General features: G+C 51.2%; 1 protein-coding gene across 2 annotated transcripts in view; it reads right to left on the bottom strand.

Moving 5' to 3' along the window:
* CNTFR (ciliary neurotrophic factor receptor) overlaps positions 1-21,309 on the bottom strand; it is a 210,133-nt gene that overhangs the window by 138,632 nt on the left and 50,192 nt on the right. For both annotated transcript variants that reach the window (XM_040580789.1, XM_040580788.1), the window contains exon 2: positions 16,461-16,584. The gene's annotated coding sequence lies outside the window, so the exon portion shown is untranslated. The remainder of the gene's footprint in view (positions 1-16,460; positions 16,585-21,309) is intronic.

Below are 21,309 nucleotides of genomic sequence, written 5' to 3' on the forward strand. Positions count from 1 at the left end.
GCTGGTAGGAGGGCTAGGAGGATACTTGAGAGAAGATCTCTGCAGCCTTCTGGCTGTCCAGTGGCTGGGCAGGACACTGCCCATAGGCATCGCTGGCTCAGCCAGGCTTTGTAACTCAGGCTCTACCCAGAGCCATCCCAACCCTGGCGGCAGTGAGCCATGCAGCACGCTGCTCCTCCACACCAGGACCCGGGCAATACCCTCCAGCCTGAGATTTCTGCCACCCTAGGAATGCACAAACTACTTCCTTAGGAGGAAAAAAAAGGGGGAGGAAATTTATTTAGTCTGCAGTACATCAGCCAGCCCTTGCCAGGAACAGGGTCGGGGCAGCACCCAGGACCCCTTGCCACCCAGAGCAGTGGGAAAGCCTCCAGCACCTTCAGCCTCTCAAAGGTTTCGCCCAGACAACCCTAAAAATGAAACAGGAAAAAAGCCCGAAGGAAAGACAACTCAGCCCAGCCGTGCATCACAAGCCTCCAACTCAACATTTTCCCAAGTCTCATTAGGGATGATTTATGAAGGCTGACACCGTTGTTAACCTCTGACCAAGTCCTCACTGCCTGCAGGGCATTTCGCAGCCTGCCTGGGACTGTCCAGCAGCAACGCCGGGGGGTGGGGGAGGTGGGGGGCAGTTATCTCCCAGTTAGCACAATTAGGTGCTTTGAAGGAGACTCATCGGATCATCTTACCTGCAGCAACCCGGCTGCTTCACCGGTCCTCGCTCCCTGGGCGAGCCCGGCATGCAGCAGTGCCACTCGTGCCGCACGCTTGCACATACACGCAGCACCGCATGGCACAGGCGGCGGGCACTAACAACCTGCCACTTGCAACCCAACCTGACTCTGACATGTCCATTATTCATAGCCATTTGGCAAAGACCTTGGGCAACTCATTTGCGGAGTCTGGGTCAGTTCACAAGCTCATGAATTCCCAAACTATTTGCTGGTCATGCCCACAGCCAAGCTGTGAATAGGTTTTTGGCAAATTTGAGAGGAGCTAGTGTTTTCTGAAAACACCTGCCTTTGAAGGCTGCAAAAGCCCACAGATTTCCATTCCCATTTAAGACGCACGTCTAGCCCTCCCAGAGGCGGAAATAAGATTAAAAAAAATCACTTGTCTGCAAATACAGAGCATCCCCTACCTTTTAGCAATCAGGAGATCAAGTGCCGTTGGGCCTCTGAGCCAGGGGTGCAAGTCCCACCTCACCCCTCCCTGCCCACCCAGGGCTGGAAAGTGGGCAGAGCAGATGCAGCTCCCCGTCTGGGACTATGCCCAGTCCCTCTGCTTGGCCCCTCTCACCCCACTCAGGGCAGCAGAGGTATAAAGGATGTAACTGGCTGCCTCTGCTTTCAGCCAAGCACCAACTCCAGAGCGATGCCCTGGGTGCGCAGGCAGCAGCAGCCTTGGGAACGTGCTCCTGGTCCTGCAGCTCCCACATCAGGATAATACATGAGCTGGAGCCCCACGGGAGACGTGGAAAAAGCACACTCAGCACCTTTATTTACAGCCAACTAGCACCCTGCTTTCCTTTTCCTCGACCCACCAGAGCTGCAGGACATTGCGAAGTGCAGACTACTGGGGTTTGCAGTCTCACACGTGCAAAAACGCAGCAAGTTTTTCCTTCCCGCCCCACAGCCAAGGCTTTGCTGCTCTTGCCAGCTGCCTTGCTCGGTGCAAAACCCTGCTGAGGTTTGCTCAACCAGTGGGCAACCCTTCCCTGCCGCAAACGGCAGCCCACAAGGCTCTCTGAGACCAGGCGGCATCACACACCCGCTCAGAGAAGGAGCAGAGGCGCAGGCAAGGGAATACGAGACGTGATTTGCTCAGAGACAGCTCTGTGCTTTTGGCAGGACTCGAGGGCATTTGTTTTGAAGCTGTGTTTACATGCCTTTGATCAGACGTGTTTAACTTTTCTGGTGCGTGACAGCAGCAAAACAAGTTTGATACAAGGATAATGAAACACATTGTGCGTCTGTACGTGTAAAGGACTATAACAAGGCTGCGCACATCAGTAACTCAAACTGGGGGCGGGGGGTTGTGGGGGGGGAGCAGAAAGACAGGGAGATGCATCACAATGATGCCAACAAATTAAACATATAAAAAAAAATAAGCACTAACCCAGCAACAACAGCTCAATCTCAGCTGCTGGAGTTGGCCAAGTGGAGTCTGCCCTGAGCCCAGCGCAGAAGCAAAACTCCCTCTAGCATCACAAGGAGCTTTTCCTTAGCAGCTAAACAGGGCAGGAGGATTGCAGCTCAGGAGGGCTCGGGGCTTGCCTGCAGCAGCACCCCAGGGCACCAGTGTGGAGCAGCCTATGCCTTTCCCACCTCTGAGATATATCAGCAACTCTCAAAGTCAGAGGCATCCTTTGAGAAATGTCAGCTCAAGGGAGCAAAAAGGAAAAGCAGTTTTCAGAGACGCTCCTAAACCAGTTGCTCTTCAAAATGCTACAGCACACCTGGAACAATTACCAACGACGCACTTGCATGTATTTAGACCAACTGGACCACTGATTGCCCTACCATAATTCCAAGCCTTGCAAGGCAACAAGAACTCTCTCCCAGTGTGCCAGGGGAACACAGAGCACTGCCGGCATCCTTTCAGCATGGGAGGACGACACAGGAACCACGCGCACGGCGGTAAACTGGGAAAAGTTTCCGGGCACTGCAATGTGAACAGCCACACGCTGAACTGCTAACCCAGTCCCTGGCATTGGGCAAAGCCTCAGCAGAGATCAGGAGCGGCTCCCACAGAACAATTTGTATACAATAATCCTGTTTTGGAGGTTAAAGGAGATGTGGAGGGCTGTGGATGCTCCAGCCTCAGCTAGAAAGCAAACCCAAGCCTGTTTAATTTACGAGTGCAAATACGAGCAAAGGGACTTTATAATACTGTCCCGTGCTGACCATGCTTCAAGATGAGGGATGCCACCATCTCTCCGTGCTTAGCGCAGCAAATGAGTGCAGCACGTTGGCACAAGAGGCTTCCTAATGGCGTACCACCTCACTACGCAACCTGTCAAGCCAACACAGGCTTAAGCAGTGGATCTTAGTTGGCAATAGAGGGGGAAGTGAATACTCAGCTGTGATAAATATTTAACGTGCTTTTAGTCCTGAAGAAGTGTAGCACTGAGGCCATCATCCTGTAAGTGAAAACCAAGGCTGATTAATGGGGTAAGGTACTCCCATTTATGGGAGGCTAGGATCAATCCCAATTCTCAGCTATTTGTTGAATCTTTAATGCTCTTTTTCGAGAGCAGAGTTCCTTGGTGAAGGGCAGCATCCTAATAAGGCTACTTTAATGGCACGGATGTTAAGGGGGTATAAATAAAAGCCCCCTGTGAAAAATAAACAATGAGATGAAAAAGGAAGGTTTCATGTGGCCACTGCATTTGGCTGGCTTGGAATAAACAGTTTTGAGGTCTTCTCTCTTCTTTGGAAGATGGGTTTACTTCTTTCAGAGCTCGCCCTGTCATCTCAGAGCTGAGCCCAAGGTTACCCCTGCGAGACCCTCCTCTCTGCCAGGCCAAAGACAGGCTGCTGCTTTGGGGAGGAGGGAGTGTCGGTGCCACTCCAACAGCCTGTGTTTGACCTTTCCAGATCCTTCACTCCATGCTAGAAAGGTCTCTACCTTCTTCCACACCTCAGCCCTCTTCTCAGACCTGCAGTTTCACCATCTCATGCTTCACCTCTTCCCCCTCCGAGCAAGGTGGCCCCATACCACCTTCCATCTCTCCAGCCAAGACAAACCTCCTGCCTCTGCAGTTGTATCAGCATCAGTCACATCTCTTCTCACGTTCACAAACACGCCCCTTCGCTTCTCCCTTCTCCACAGCACCCGGGGTGACCAGACAGCTTGCATTTGCAAAGTATTTCCCAGGGATACATCAAAGACAGCATCCCACTTTGTCCCTTTTTGGTCTCTTCCATCAGCATCACCTTCCCATATTCCCCTCCTTCCACGCTTGCTTCCCCTAGTAAATTCTCCTTTGCTTTTTTCTGCTTCACCATCCAGCAGGACCAGCCCTGCCACCTGCAAACGAACCTTCCTTGCATATCTCTGCTCGCTGGCCATCCCTCCCTTGCAGGCAAGCAGCACAGAAGCAAGATCACAAGACAGGAGCCTTCTAACAAAGATAAAGAACCACATATCCCTGCCGCCCCTCTCCATCTGCCCGTGCCTTTCCAGTTGCATTGCACCTTATGTTGTTTCTTGTCTGAATCTAAACATCAGCTCCTTCCTAGCCATGGTGTTCCGCTCGCCTGCACCCTGTGCCCGCAAGGATAAGGCCAACAGAGGCATGAAGGGGGCGGGGGTGGTGGTAGCGGGATGAAAAATGAGCCAGGAAAGGTGACAGCAAGAGGCAGTGAGGGGGAGAGCAAAATCGCAGCAGGGAAGGTCAAAGATGCTGGAGTCAAGCTCAGGTTCCCATGCACAAGGGGGGCTGGTGCATCCCTGCTGAGCCATGCTAGCTCCATCAAACCATCAGCTGGAACAGAGTCAGTTGTCTGCGCTTACAAAAGGCACTGGCTTCTTGCCGGGGTAACAACTGGGATGAGAAGGCAATGCTACCCCCAGGCAGGAGCCCAGAGCCTCTCTGGCCCCCAAAAACCTTTCCTCCTCCTCCAGCCTGCAAAGAGCCCAATTTTTGAAATCCCTTCTCTCCCTCCATCCCTGGGTCTGCTGTGATGGTCCTTAGAGCCCCACCCCCCCAAAAAAAAAAAAAAAAAGCCCAAAAGCAAGCAACATGGCTGGAGAACCTCCCTGCAGGGCTGGAAGAGTGGAGCAGAGGGCTGCACCCTTTCACTGCTGTACACACACACTATACATCCCTTCCTACTCCCACCTGCCAGGCTGGACCACTACTCACTGACCATGCACCAGGATCAACCAATATCTCTCCCCCTACAAGCCATCGCCACCATAATTGCATTTCCTCATCCACCACTGTAGACAGGGATTAGGAGTAAAGATATCAGGCTAAGCCTTTGGTGCAGATTAACCTGCACATTGTCCTTAGTGACAACACAAGTGCCAGACATCTGTCATTGCCATGTGACAGGCCTCAAACATGCTTCCCTGTATTGCCATAAGACTTTCAGAGAGATGCTATGTGACATGCTCCTCAGCCCAGCCTTAGCAAGCCATCCCAGGCCCTCGAGCTCCCAAAAAAGCACAAATACTCTGCTGTGTCCCTGCAAGCTGGCAGAGATAGAAGCTGCTATGCAACCTGCTGGCATTAGGGGAAAGATCAGCACCAGAGAACCAGTCACATCCTGAGGGGGATGGCATTACACCTGATGCCCCCGTGGGACTTCACGTACCCACTGCCCAGCAGCACAGACAGATTCACCGCGTGGCAATGCCAAGCAGAGGAAGGATGCTCCCAGCCTCGGGACGGCACAACCAAGCCCTAGTCTGCAGCCAAACTGCCCAGGTGCTCTGGCTTCTCGCCCCAAACCAGGAGACCCTTTGGCAGAGCTGTGTGCTTGGGAAGACGATGCCTGTGCAAATGTTAAGAGACAAGGCTGCTTTTGTTTACAGGCCGCTGCTGATGGCACCGCGCACCCCACATCCTCCCCCAGCCAGGAGCGAGCTCCAAGAAAGGAAATTACACGAGCCAGAAGGTTTGATGGAATGAGCCCATTGGGCGGCTTGAAGATAGCTATTAATGGAGAGCTTTCTCTAATTGCTTTTGTATAATCTGGGGCTGCTAGGCGGAACTGGGTAATAAATGAAATCCAATTACATTTTCTCTCAGTATTTATTTTATTAAGTAGAATTCATCAGCTGATGAAGGGCCCCTCGAGGTAATGGCTCATGACCTAGTGGAAGGCACTTTTTTTATTATTTTCCCCACTCAGAGAAGCAGATAATTCAGTCCCCCAGTAAACGAAGACTGCTCCCCCAGCACCTTGGCAAGAGTGACAGGTCCCAGGGCAAGGGGATCTCACAGGGCACCCAGCACCCACACTGTCTTTCCATGCAGGACTCCTGCTTTGACTGCTGGAGTCCTAAATGAGCACAACGGGTGACTAAACCTCAGCTTGAGTGCCAGCCAAAATGGAGATGGATCTACAGTGTGCAGCTTGCATGATGCGCTCCAGAGGGCTGCAGCAGGGATTAATCTGCTCCTCTGAAGGCTGCAGATTTTGGTGCCAGCACTGCTTCCCTAGGATGAGTCTTCCATGCAGGTCTCAGACTTTGGGCTTAGTGCAGGACTATGACTGAACAGGCTGTGAACACCAGCAACTCGGATCCATCGCACACAGCCCTGTGCTCCAGCACATCCGTAAGGACCAGTCTCATATCGCTCTGCAACACGGCACCTCAACCACCGCTTGCGGGTGGTTTGAGACCCAGTTGCTGGTGGTTGTAGACACAGTTGCTTCCATGAAAGCTGCCCAGTGAGGCCATCAAAGGCACAGAGGTAACCCAGCCAAGCCTCATGTCACCGTTTGCATGGCACTGCCAGCAGGCAAGGCTTGCCAGGGATGTGTGGTGCTGGCACCGCTGCAGGGCTCTCCAGATGCCAAGCAGGGTTTGCTGGAAGCCGTGGCACTGCTCTAGCACAGATCCTAGGCCCTGACACACCATGTCTTCTCTGGGGTGCGGGAGGCAGCGAAACCCAGTGTGGGTCAGGAGAGGTTGCTCTCAGTGTAACCGCCCGAGCTCCAGCCAGCATCCCTGCAGAGCAGGGATGGCCACTGCAGCACAAGCCCCTTCCTCCCTCCACACCAAAAAGCAGCAGTAGGGCTGGGGTATGCCAGCACATTGTGGGGTCTGGTGCAGCAGCATCACTGACCTTTTGCTGGAGCCCACAGCGAGGGCTCCGCCAGCACTAGCAGGCAGGATGCCTCAGGGATCTTGTAATTGGCTGCTGGGTTTTTCAGCATCCCTCTTCCCATCCAGATATTGATTGACGTTCACCCCTTGCTCCCAAACCCAGTGTCGACAGCCGCGGCTAGCCCAGCTTTCACTGCCATCTTGTCATACAGGCAATTTATCACCTGCCAGTGTGCGCTCATTACAAACAACAGACTCCAGTGTCCATTAATTAACGGGAAATACTTGGAGAGGCATATACACATGCACAAATCTGTCTGAGCTGTTTCCTACTGCACCTACTGTGGGCGCATCCACATGCTGCAACAGCGAGCACAGGCTCTGGGAGCCGTAAAATAGGTAGCCAGCAGCAGCCAGTCTCAAAACAAAGAAGAATCAACACTACAGTGGGAAAAAGCAGCCATGGAGGTGATAAGAGTAGCATGGTTTTGTTCCTTATTTAGTAAGAAACTACTAAATCTTTTTTTAAATTCCTTATTTAGTAAGAAACTACTTAATCCTTTGATTAAGGAATCAAAAAAAGGATGATGATCCAGGAACAGGGAGCAAGTAAGCTACGTCCCAGCTGCTGAGTCTTTGGTGTGAGGGTTACTCCATAGGATGTCTCCAATAGGCTTGCACACTCTCTTGCTGCAGAAACAGTTAATGCATTGTCTAACCCTGCACGGAGGATGAGGTGTTGTTGGCTGCTGTCCCCTCCAAGTCTTCCAAGGGTCTGGTGAGGTGGGATAAACCCAGTCCCCTCACATGGGAGCAAACCCAGAGGTGTGAGAGCTGCCCCTCCACAGCCTTATACATCCCAGCCTCCAGCTTAGCAGCACGGAAGGAACACCCGCCAGCGCCTGAGCCTTCACACCGCTGGGTTAACTAAAAATAAATGAAGTACAGGGTTTGCAGCAAGTCAGCGCCAGGTTTGAGAAGCGCCACGTGTGGCTGCTTCGCTGCAGAAGCCAGGTACAGAGGGCAAAGAAAAAGGGTTTCAGAGGGATCTTCTGAAACTCGGCTGGCTTTTTGATTTGGGAAGAAAACCTAAAACTGGTTTGAAAGGAGATCTAAACATTGTGTCAAAACCCAGTGCTTGATCTTTTTCACAAGTGGGCTTTCACTTTCTTCTGCTGAGCCCATTTGCCAAGAACAACACAGAAAAGCAAGCTATTCCTGTTGATCCAAACTATTTTTTATCAAATAATCCATTCATCTGAAATCTTTTTGCCCACTTCTGCCGTAGGAGAAGCTATCTGCTCACAGCAGCCCACGATTTATGCTCAAATGAGCATTTGTGACTAACAGACAGCCTAGATTCATAGCAAAATGCATCACCAATAAATCAGTCAATCACTTCGCCTGCCCTCAGCGTAGGGCTGAAGTCTTGAGTAACTGCGCAGCACTTTGTCAACCTTTACTCCACCAAAGTCTGGGTAAGAGACCTCAGGATTTAGCCTATTGATTGCTTACTATTGTTTGTGGTGCCCTGCATGAGTTAGACATGCTCCCTTCAAGCGAGATTAAATACCTGGCTTATGGCATTGGGATTCAAGGGAAATTATCTTTCACAAGCACAGGAATAAACAAGTCAAATTGCCTTGTGCAATGGTCCATTGTTGTGTCGACCTGAACTCCCTCTATCTTGCCGCCGGGAGGGTGGCACATGGTGGTGCTGGCTCTCCCTAGGGCTGCTGTAGCGAGCCCCACGACTGTAGCACATTTCTCCTGGTTAAATGCAATTTTGGCTGTGACTCCAGAGCCTCTGTGGCTCTCAGCTCCTCTGGTAGTGTTTTGTTGCAAGAACAATGGAATGACAGCTCCCCGGCAGCTTTGAGTAGCATCTCCAGCTCAAAGGCAGTCTTAATACCTCTGCCAATCTCGAGCCTTTCAGTTTTTACATTCGTTTGAAGTTAAGCTGATCTAACTTGGGTGAGTGAGCCCAGACGAAGTCACTCAACCAAAGCCAAAGCATATCGCAGCAGGGCTGCTGCAGACACTCGGCACCACAGCAGACACCCTCTGCCCAAGGGCTCACGCTCGTGCCCTGCACACCATAGTGTGTATTGAACATATTAATACAGATGGACATTAGTGACCATCCTGTCCCATCAAAGGGCAAGCCTGGGACATTTCCTGCCCCCCCCCCCCCCCCCCCCCCAGCCATAAAGCAAGGAAATACAGCAACCATTTGCAAGGCAAAACACCTCTTATTAACATTCTGAATGCTGCCAACCCCTCAAGCACCTCTCCCTCCCCCAAGGAAGGCAGCAGGAAAATTGCTGTCACAAGCCTTCAGCCTCCAGATCCAAGCCTGGTGTCCTATGGAAGACAGGAGACGACAACCCAGCCATCCCTACAGCATATACGCAGAACACTAAAAAGCAAGCTGTGAAAACAAAACTGGAAATAACTTTCTTCTGAGAGTCACAGTGCTCATGGGATGTGCCCAGAGCTGCCATGACTCCAGTACTGCTGGTGCCATGGCTGGGATAACGAGACCTCTGCCAGCCCAAGATGTGAGTCTGCTGCTTCCTACCTCTGGATCTGTCTGCTCTATATGATACAGGTCACTTCAGGGTTTTAGTGATTGCCGGTGCAGAAGCAAGCACTGGGACACCACCACCTCCCCAAGCACCCTCGAAATGGGCTGAACATTACTAGGCATCGAGGGTGTTTAGGAGATAAAGTCTTGCTTTCTAAGTATGCTTTTCCCTAGTGACACCACTCAGCATACAGGGAAGAACCTGCAGAAACTAAAATCCTGCAATTTCCCCAGCAAAAAGCAGCCTGCAGAAGCACCTAGCAACTGGGGCGGGGGGCACGGCCACACAGAACTCAAGGATTTACAGCATCCAAACTCCAATCACCAGCCGTTCTCCCAACCTCACAGCATGCCCATGCACCACCAGAGGTGGCAAACCGACTCCCAGGCTTCACCCACACATCCTGCTGCAAGGCAAGCTCATTTATGATGCTCATCCCACCTCCCACCTTTATTTCTGCCCAGTGTCCAACCTCCCCCTCTCCTCTGGGTACTTCTCCTGCTGCTGTTTGTTCCTGTCCTTTACTGTTCTGCCTGCTGTCACTTGCATAACCTTGCCTGTTTGGTAATTTGTGGCAATAAAGTGTCACTGTGGGGAAAAATACAGCATCTCAGCAGCATATAAATCTCTGATCCATAAATTGTGCTGGCCCCCACGTGTATGCCCCTCCTTTTCGATGTAAAGTGCAACAATTTAGGGCAAGAGGAAGAAAAAAGAGCCAGTAATATGTGATCTTACTGAAGGGCAGCACTGAGCCATCCTCGTTAGGGGCTGTAACGCAGGCTGAGGGGCTGGTGTGTGCTGTAAATTGCCCTGGAGACATGGGGCCCCAGTGGAGTCTTCTAGAGCTATCCAGAGCCTAAAGTGAGTCATCCTAAAGGAAAAAATAACACAACCAATACTACTAAAGGGTGCCATCAGTGCTACAGTCTCCTTGCCCTATATACAGCCTTGCTGGGGCTGAGCAAACACGACCCTGGGAGCACCATCGAAGAGATCCAGGTGTGTGCAACTGAGCCTCTTGCTTCTGTCCCCACCCAGACGTGGGATCCTGCCCATCTCCATCGCAGCTGAACAGCTTTTCCAGGGGATCCCCACCAGCACTCCTTCCCCATGGGCATTCAGGGGGACCACAAGAAGGCAGGTCTACACTTTTCCCCCGTCCGTGCTTTGCACAGCCCTAAGCCCATCTCCAGGCTGACAATGATTTCCCACGGCTCAGAGGCAGAACTCAGTGGGGCACGTCCTACCCCAGGCAAACGCACCACACACTTGTGGCCCTGCAATCCCCAGCTCCACTGTGCAGAGCACCAGGTGTCCACCACTGTGGTCCTCCAGGAGCTGTGAGACCCACAGCAGCTGTGACACCATCTGAAATGGTTTCAGAGGAAGTACAGTCCCTCTTGCTGATGGTTCTTTCTTTTAATTGGAAAAAACTGCTTGCCCCCATCAGACCTCATTTACTGAATGATCACCTTGGTCATGTTGCAGCTCAGCATCCCAGGCCAGCCTTACAAAGTCACCTCTGCTTTTTTTTTGCCTTTTTTTTTTTTTCCCCACAAAGCACTACTGCTGTCTCTCTTGGAGCCACAGTTCCCATGTCAGAGCCAGCAGACTGTCCCCTGCCCACACCCACGGTCCTCAGGCATCCACCATGCATCACACAGAACAGCAGGAAGACTTGCATTAAAGCCTTTGCCTGACACTGATATCTTTCTTGACATCTATGGCCCACCTGAGCAGCTAAGTAACACTCCTGTGAATATAAACAAGCAGGGGAAAGCGTATTCACTAGACAGATAGCTTGAGGAAGTGTCATCACCCATTGAAAGCCCATATGCGGTTTTGTAACAAAGGTATTTGCTTCCTGTCTTGCCCACTCGTCAGAGGAATATATGAGCAAAGCTAAGCAGCACCCTGGAGACAGACTAAAACCAAGCAGAGAGCAAGGGATGCTCAGAGTGCTCTGCAGAAGCTGTGCAGACACATTATGAACACCCTGGGGAGGAAAAATCTCCTTTCTCCCAGGCTTGGGAATGGCATGCAGCCAGAAGTCATCATGCGACTATCCTGCACCTTACCAAGCCGATGTGTTAAAAAAACCAAGAAAAATCAGGTCTTGATCCCAAACTTGTCAATGGACAACTCCTTCCCTCCTGCAGCCACAATCCACTGAAGCCTGAAATAAAAGCACTTCCTATGAAACCTCCAGCCCATTGCCATGGTGTGGTGCAGGGCTTGGGCACTGGGACACCCACCCCCTGCCAGAGTGGGTCATGGCAGGCAGTGAGTCCTGCAGGAGCCAGGGCAACAGCCCACTGGGCTACAGGAGCAGCAGCATAGTCATCAGCTCATACAGCACTCGGACCACGTCAAGACATTACTGCTGCTTTTGGGAGCCCCAAGACCAGATACATGTTGATTAAGTGGAGCAAATTCAGTCAGGGCCACTCAAATAGCTAGGGGAGCTGAGAAGACTGAGCCAGCTCTTCGCGGCAACACATAGCAAGAGGATGAGTGACAAGTGGGCAGCCGCTGAAACAAAAGCTTCCCACTGGATGCAAGGAGAACCTTTTCTCTCCTTGAGAGTCCACTGGTAGGCACTGGAACAGTGGCCCAAACAGCCTATCCTCTTTCTGTACACAGGGGCTTTCAGAAGGCTGGGTAAAGCCCTGAGCTCCCATGGCCCAGCTCAGTGTCCTGCTCAGTGCAGAGCCTCTGCTGGGCTTGAGACATCCAAGATCCATTCCAAATTGCATAGTTTTGCAAGTCTCTTGTGAAAAACTGTGGCTGCAATGTCACATCAGGCCACTGCTTCCTAGGGTCATAACCAAGGAAAAACCAGCACGGCATCTTTAACAACACTTTAACACAAATGAAGCCCATTTTCTTGACTATAAGGAAGAAAATAAGGAGCAACTCTACCATATGAGCACAGGCAGTCCTTCATGCCAGGAACTGATTCTGGAGTTGGTGAGCCATTTCACCCCCCACCCCTTCCACCATCACCTCAAAACCCATACTACCCACTGAAGATATATGTACATATTCACTGCAAGACCTGTGCCAGCCTGAGGAACCACTCCAAATATGCAGTTTGCACGGCTGGCACTGATTCAAATGGACTTGATAGTGTTTGGTGAAGGAGGAAGATGCATGAGACGCAACATGGCAGTGGCCACACATTGCTGCTTGGGAGGTTTAGGGTGAACAGCAGGAAAAACCTCTTTGCTGGGAGGGTGGCCCAGCTGAGATGGGGGATGTCCATACTTAAGCTATGAACACTTGGCCAGACAGGCACATCTGATGTAGCATTGGTGGCAGTTCTACTATAGAGATCTCCAGAGTCCCTGTGAGTCTAAGAAGATGCAAGAACAAGATGAAAGATGGCTAGTCAGACCTTGTCTTGGTTATCAGCTCCATGAGTACCAACAAGACCTCTCAGCCACTTCATTCTTTCCATCTAAGAAGCCAGTCCCTACTTAGAAGAAGGACAAAACCCACCTAGAAGCAGTACCACCGTGGGTACTGCCTGGAGGGAACACACCCAAGTCAGAAGGCAGAACAGATTTCTTCAGGCCCAAACACCACTAAACACTCAAAAACTGCATAACCAAGTGACATCAGCAGAGCTTTGGCAAGACATCTGTCCATCTATAAATAGAGCTCAAGCGTGTGTCCTTATCGCAGAGCTTTGATGCGTTTGGGGAGAATATTTTTTTTCCCTTCGCCGCTGAGTCCCAGGCAGCCCAGATAATGGGCTTGAATCGATCCAACTCAAGTATTAGTAAACTTCCTACCACTGTGGCAGCATGCCAGCCTCAAATAGGGCAAGAGAACATGTGTCTGTTCAGAGCCAACCACAAGGAGCAGGCAGAAAATTGCTTTAGACTTTAAAAAAAAAAAACAGGTGCTTTTTGCAGATTTGTAGATCAATCTACAATGTATTTTAGAGGTTTAAGAAAGTCAATAGAAACAAGATATATCATTGCTGCACAAGAACCTGAGAAGCTGTATTTCTATTTATGCTGCTACTGGCACTCCAACCACGGGCTCATTGTCCTGCTGCTCCCTGCTGTGGTCCCACATCACAAATTCTCTGGCAGCAACCTCGAGGGAATGGGCTCCCTCCACTGCTGCATTTCAACACCCCGCTGGTTCTGCTAGGGCAATGTAGCCCTGGGTCTGGTTGGGGTCCAAGATACCCTAAGAGTGTCACCACTGCTCCTCAGGCAACTCGCTGCTCCTGCAGCAAGAGGACACACGGGCTGCTGGCAGTGGCCAGGCTGAGCTCCCACAAACTGGAGCTCGTCTCCTCAGGTCCCCATCCACATGGGCTCAGCACACAAGTTCACTCAAGTATCTTGGGATGCTCCAGGCAGTGCTGAGACAATCCCTTGGGATTTGTTGCTCAAACTGGTGCTTCTGCAGAACCGTAGAGGGCAGTAGACTGCCCTCTGCAATCTCATCCCCAGGGATGTGACAAGCTGGTCCCCTCCTGCAGACACATCTGCCGTGTAGCCACCATACCTCCTGCACCACCGTCATGGCAGGACTTGGAGCGGCCTTGCAAGGACCCCCTTGCAAGCTCTCTGCCCACCCCCCGCTGCCCTGCCAGCTCCACCACAGAGCACTACAAAGCATACTCAGAATTTTTCTCCCCCTTTTCTATTACTATTAAGTGAGCCACAAGATGTGCCTTATCAAACTAGACCTAAATTATGCCTGACCCTCCCTAGATCCTGTGTAATGCGTCAGCCATTAAGCATGCAATTAGCCTGCATTTACAAATTGCCGGCCATCCATCGCTCAGACAGGACCACTCGCGTCCCTCCAGTGGAGCCTGTCCTAACCAGCCACCAGGAAGCAGATCCTACTGGAACTGGCCACATCCATCTTCCAGCCTCCATGCAGCACAAAAAGCATCTCCTGGCTTCCACCCTCTAACTCAAAGAGGGAAGGATAACATGTGCATCTGGGCTGGAAAGAGTTGGCTGCACATGCTTGGTGAACAGGCAAAGCTCCATCCTTCTGCCCCAGAGTCCAGTTGGCCATGGAAAAACAGGTCAGGCTGCAACATGGGAAGCAGAAACCAGCTTTCTACCCTCCCTACAAAGCTAAAACATGATGCTTGCCTCACATCCCACCCAAACCCCATCAATGCTCCCTTTGGGGGCAAACGTGGGCAAGGAAGCCCATGGCCATGATACTGGGCAGGGACTGACAGCTGAGGCACCAAGAAGTACCAGTCTGCTGCTGCTTCCCCAGCCCCCTTCCCATCCCATCCCTCTGCCAGGCTCAAGCTACTCCAACAGCACATCAACAGGGCTGGGCTCTTATTCCTCCAGTGCCGCATACAAGCGGGCACCAGGGGACGTTATCATTCAGCAAAGCGAGGAAGAAACAAGCAGCGTTAACCATTAGCATGTGTGTACGGAGACCCCTCATAAACTCTTTTCCCTTGCTTCCATCTGCTTTGCTCTGGGCCACTAAATCCAATTCAGCAGCGCCCAGAGCTTGTACTGAAGCTGCGACACATTTGTCAGATCCCTGACTAGACCCATGGCTAATTTTGCAACACTAATTTATCTCACCATATTATAGCGCTTTCATTTCATCCCCCTGGATCCCATTACTGCCAGTGTACCTTGTAGCCAGCATGTAACAGTAATTGGTATTATTAGCGACGTACCCTCCTCGAGCTGCTCTATTTGCAGAGCTGCGAGGAGTCCTGTGGGTGGGCCAGTCCACACCAGGGATGAGGCGGGAAGGGATGGGGTTCTTAGCCCACACCATTCCACACATGCCACCACCTGGCAATGCTGAGGGTAGGCTTTTGCTGCTGCAGAGCATCTCCGCATGCCCAGACCCCAGCCCACTCCCCACTGCAGCTCCATCAGTACCCCCGTGGTACTTTAACCTTCAGCTTTTAGCTCTGAAGCCTGCATTCATCCTTGCACACAGGGAGCATTTCTGCCCTTGACTGTGGCTCAGAGGATACAGGACTTTGCTGATCTAGGGTGAAAGGAGCTCCAAAACACCTCTGGGAAGCATGATGCAGCAGGGGAGAGGGCAGGGGAGCTGCAAAAGGAAAATGCATAACACTTCACGCTATTTTGGCTAACAGTTCTCCTCTTCATTGTAAGCTATCACATTTCCAAGATCAACATAATTAAAGTCATGCAGTTTTAGCTAAGTGGGAGGCTGTGCTAGTCAAATGGTGACAATTCCCACTTAAGATGTCCTTGCCTGGCGTTTAGAGACTTGTAAAATTTTAATTCATAATTTTCATTTCTCAAGCATAGCACCAGCAAGCACCGGCTTCCCCAGCACAGCTCTGCAGGGTCTGCATCCCCAGATGGGGCACCCCCATCCACAGGCCCCTCCTCCTGCTCCACCAGGGAGAAGATGACCCCAAACCCCTACTCAGGCAACACTGTGTTACCACAGCTCCATACAAAGCACATATGCAATGGGTCTCAGAGGTGAGGTAACCCATTGACCGTGGCTGGTGATGGTAGTGGTCTGCTAAGGGGATGCAGTCCTTTGCAGCAGAGCAGAGCCCAGGGAAGTTCATCACATCCACGATGCTGCAGCCCCCAGTGCAGCAAAGGAGAAAGAAGATTCAGCAGACCTGACAGCTTGAAGTTGTGCTTTTCTGTGAGAGGTGACACCACAAAACAGGGCTGGGTGACACTTACCTGCTCCCGAGTAGTTCAGCCATCAAAGAACCTCTGCTACCCCAGTTAGACCATGCATCCCTGAGTTGCCCTAAGGGCTTTCAAGTGGGAGGGATCTCTGTGGAGAAGTCTCCTGTGTGCAGCCCATGACACGTGTGTTTTCCAAGCTGTTCATCCAAACCCGGCCATTTACAACCTAAATAACCTCTGTCATCATCTGCCCTTTTTGCACAGCAGCCATGGGGCTGCTTCACGTGCTAGAGCCAGGAGCAGCCTTTTGCCACGCTTTAATAAATGCCATCCTATCAAAAAGACACATGGTCTGCAACTCCAACAAAACCAGGTGGCCCAGAGCACACCAACAGAGGACAAACAAGGTGAGCAATTGTTTTAATCCACCTCTTACCTCTCCACCAGTCCAGAGTCCTTGGGGTGTCCCCTATTTCTCATCAACGTCCAGGGGATTCTTCTGGATGCCTGACCAATCCTCACAGCTCTGACCAATCCTCGCAGCTCAGATCTGGGATTTTCTTCAACAAAACAGAAGAGAGAACCTGTCAGGTTACCAGGTAGAGCTCTGCCATCACTTCAGGTTTACAAAACAACCAAGGGTGGGGAGTATCCGTCTTCCAGCCCTGAGAACTGCAGGTAACTGGTGCAAACACAAAGCTAGGTCAGATGAAGAGCCCTCCTACATAAGCATCACAGTCAAGCCCCAAAGCGTGCATTTGCTTAATTATTTCAATTTAGAGAGATGAAAGGGGAGAGGGGTTAAAAAAATACTGCAGCTTGGAGCATCCCTGATACTCTTTAAAGACAGACAGTAATGTTCCCCAGCCAAAACAGCATAGCAGCACTAAAATGTCAGCCCAGCACCAAGGCATTTGCCCATGAGATCTTGTACTGCCTAAGCCTTAATCCTGCAAAGCCTCACACACGTGTTAAACCATGCAGGGAGAGGCCAATCTGACTGAACCCGGGAGCGTGATGAGGAAAGCATGCACGTATGGCTTTGCAGCACGGACACTGAGGACTGGAAATGGGAGAGAGACTTTCCGTGCTACATCTGACATGCTGCCTAGTGAGATGGAGTTTGAAGCATTACCGTAACGAGTGGTGCCCTCAGTTAGAAATAAGCTTTTCGTGTTAGACAAACAAATTATCAGTTGAGACCCGTGCTCATTATCTAGCTCTTGTGGCTGCGCTTGTGTTGTTCCCCCCCCACCCCCGCCCCTCCTTTTTAAATGTTTTGAGGAGGGAAAAAAAGTCTTATGGTTCCGCATTATTAAAACTGAAAAATAGAAGCCAAACTCCACTTGCAAAAGGCAAGTCAGGGAGTCACTCCTGCAGAGATCTTTCCCGAGGGTGACAGCAGCTCCAAGCCTGGAACACCACATGCTTTAATTAGCACCCAACCCTGAGCCAGTGATCTTCACCAGAGCCCTCCCCAGGACCCCATCCAAAGCCCATGGTGAGTCAGAGGGAGGATGCTACATAACCCAAACTACAACCCCCGTCCACCCCTCACTCGCCTACAGAACCTAAATAAATATATAACCCCCCCCAAAACTGTGCTGGGTGCCTGGTGGAGAAACCCTCATTTGCAAAGTGCTGGGAAATAATTAAAAAGTTTTCCCAGAGCTTAAAAGGAGGGAAGCAGACTGTTTGTCATGCCAGCAGCCATGGTGTGCTGCAATTTATCATGCTTGTCAGGTGTCAGCCACCAAGAAATTTAACTCCAGCTGCCCCAAGCCCAACACCCGCAACGCCCCATCACTCAAGAGCTGCTCTGCCAGGCACCCCAGAGCTGACAAGTGACTGGCAAGGAGAGAGGGCTCCTCCCCACGAAGTCTCCCTTTGCTCTGCAATGCCAAAGGAACTTCTTAGTTTTGGTGGCATTTTTTTTGACCCACAGATGAAGAGGAACAGAGGACACCAGGCTACAGCAAGCAGCAAGGCTCGTTTGTCACTACCTGCCAGGGACCCGCCTGGGCTGTCGCTCCAGCTTGGCAGGAATATGACAAGAGAGATGGGTTTAGCATGAGCACCCTTGGAGAGGTTTTTGCAGCATCCTTTGCTCAAGCTGTACGGACACAAGTCTCGTAGGGACAGTGTGTTATGCTGCATACAAAGTACAAAATTCCAATGCCTTTGCTGAGAGATATCCTTGGAACCTGCTCATCTGGAAAGGACTGACAACCTCTGTCACCTCTGTGCACTCTCCTGATGGGACAAGCCAGCCCTGCCGCAGGTCCAGCAGCCCAGTTTTCCCCATGGCAGTTGAAGCATGGATTTGCTTTTTAAGAACACCAGGCTGAAGTCAAATTGGGTTTTGGAGGAGCTCAGCAGGCCCAAAGCAGGTCACCATCTGAAGGACCTGGCTCACAGCATGAAGTACTGCTGAGCCAGTGGGAAGATCTGTGAGCTAGAGTACCTCAAAACAGGGGACAGCCTTGACCACAGCTCAGGCAGGCTCACATAAGGAGCAAACATCACCAGCCACAGAACTGGGATAAGTCCTGGGACAGGTCCCTGAAGAAGGGCTGGCACCAGTCCTGAGCTCACTCTGCATCACGGGGACTTGGGGTCCCAGCAATGCATCATCAGGACACTTCATCAATGTCACACCTGCTTTGTAGGACCTGGCAGAGCTGTCCCCCATAAATACTCATTTTGGCCATTTATGTAGCAACAAGCTGAGTTAGGAGGCACCTGCAATTGTTGCAATGCAAAAGCACTAACTGTTCAGTCTGTGCAAAATGCTGAAGGAAGCCCAGCATCCATCCATTGCATGCTGCACGTCCCGCATGATGCATCTGCATGTTACAGCAAGGGCTAAGGGATAACTGAATCACTTCTTTAAAAAACAAAACAAAACCAAAAAAAAACCAAAACCAAACAAAAAAACCCAAACCAAACACAGATAATCAGCATTTGCCAAAAATCTTTCCTCCCAATATAAGGCAGGGCTATGTCAATCAGGGATCGATGAGTTTTACTTGCATCAACAGAAGGGGCCCACAGTTTCCCAGTGGCAAGGCTGTGCAAGAGCTAGGGCAGGCATAGGTTTTGCACTCACATGTGCTCAAAGCAGCGTAGTTCCTGCTGTGGGAGCAGAGCGGCTGCTACCTCCCCGCACACGCTATATATAATACACCCACACAGCAGTGTTTTTCAGAGGCTTGCAACTTGGCACAGGGAAGGTGGCTTTTCATGGCGTCAGGAACATGCAGATCCCTGACGCCTGGCTGAAAACCTTCCCCATAACTACCAGACCCAGTCTCACAGTGCAAAGATGCTAGGGTTGCTTCAGCACAAACTGCAAGAATTTTTCTTGGTTTTGGTTTGGTTTTTTTTTTTAAGCTGTGGATAAATTAGTGCCTTTTTCTGCCCCAAACTGTGTTCTGAGAGCAGCTTAAAACCTTCTTTGCTAAAATTTTCCAAAAAAATTCAGCCGGAGGCAGAGACATGTGAAGTTTCAGTCCAAATGGTTAAAGGCTGGCATAGTTTCAAGCAACTGAAGACAGGGGCTTATAATCAGAAGTGTCAGGCAACCTTAATTATATTATTTCCTGAAGGAAATAGTTTTCCCTGCCGAAGTCCAGAAGTTATTAAAAAAAGTTGACCTCACTGGAACCAATCAAGATGGAGACAAGAAGCCTGTGATGGATTTTTAAGGCAGGCAAGCTCATGCATCTGTATTTTTTGGGGTCCAGGACTTTAGGACAGGTGTTCCCAGACAAGCCTGGCCCTGCAAAAGCCCCATGGCCAGCAGCCAGGATGTGCAGACCCCTCCCATCCATCCTCCCGAACCCCCCCAGGCAGGGAGACATGGAGCCCCACACACCCGAGGAGGGTGTTTGCCTGTGCCCAGATCAATTGCTTTGCCAACACGAGCGAAGAAAAACAGCCGGCTGCTTTGTAGCTGTCAGGAGCACACAGGCTTTTTGTCCATCTCTTCCCCTGCGCCCATAAATAAAAGTGACAGCAACTTTATTTAGGACTTCTTCCAGTTAAGAGGAGATGGAAGAAAAGTGAAAAATGAAATTGTAGCTCAGCAAAGGTGGAGGGGGAGGATCCTGAAGGCACAGCTCAGGCTGTGCTGTGGCTGCAGCAGCCTGGGCTGGTGGCAGTCCTTGCACCCCCAAAACCAGCACCTCCTCACCCCCTTCAGCGCACCCTTCTCCACCACTTCAGGCAAGGAAATCTCATCCCATGTGCCCTTGTCTTCTGCCACTCCCCAGCACTAGCCAAGAGGCTCACGCGTCTGCAGAGAGTCAGAGGTAGAGTAACTTGTGTCTCCTTTCCTCCGGAAAGAGATTAAAAAAACCCAAATAATTCAGAGGAGAAAGTCACCTGCTTCCCACACGCACGCAAAGTTTGTACGCATAGCATCAACAGCAGCCCTGAACTGCAGCTCAGCCCAGTGCAGTTTGCCAGCATGGCTAAGCAGTGAGTACAGCATCTCCACCAGTGTCCACTACCACAGGAGGTTCTGGCTGTTTTGGCTGTATTCTTCAAGGAGCCTTTTACACCTGAGGAAAGACCTCCTTTCTGTAAAAAGCAGGGAGGGAGACTCAAAAAGCAAGAGAGGAGGTGAAGGCTGCTCTGCAAGAGGGCTGAGCACCCAGCAAAGTGGCCCCAGGCAATGTCCTGCCCTGGAGGAGCGGACCCAGGGTTTGGGCACCCCAGATCTGGTCTCCCCCAGCTCCCTGCAGCATCTCCTTAGCAGCACAGCACCTCACATATCACAATGGTATTGCATCACGCTGGTAATGCAAGCTTTGCTTCAACCTTCATCCTGCTTGCACCACTGCCAAGCCAGTGCTGTGCCACTTGATGGAACCAGTCCCCAACAGGGGCTGCAGGGCTTGCACCACCTGCACCATGTGGCTGGTTCACAGATGCTTAGGAGCTTGACGGGAGCTAGACTGGAGTGATATCATGCACCTTCACCTGCACACAAACATGCTCAGGGCAGGCGTGTAGGAAAAGACCCACCATCCCTGGGGATGGGTGCCCACCCCATCTGGAGAGGTTCGGGGTGGAAGTTATGTGCAGCTCCCTGGGGAGAGAGGCTGCGAGTGACCTCATGGGTTTCTTCCACCACTGCCCTCTCCGCTGCCGTGAGTCAGAGATTAATGACAGGCCATTTGTCAGCACTGGTGGCATCATCACCAATCTCATTTCTGAGCAGACTCCTGACCTTGCATGCATCCCCGAGACCCATGTTACCGCACGGCTCAGGCAGCCTC

Source organism: Falco naumanni, chromosome Z (genome assembly GCF_017639655.2).
Source record: "Falco naumanni isolate bFalNau1 chromosome Z, bFalNau1.pat, whole genome shotgun sequence".
Taxonomy (NCBI): domain Eukaryota; kingdom Metazoa; phylum Chordata; class Aves; order Falconiformes; family Falconidae; genus Falco; species Falco naumanni.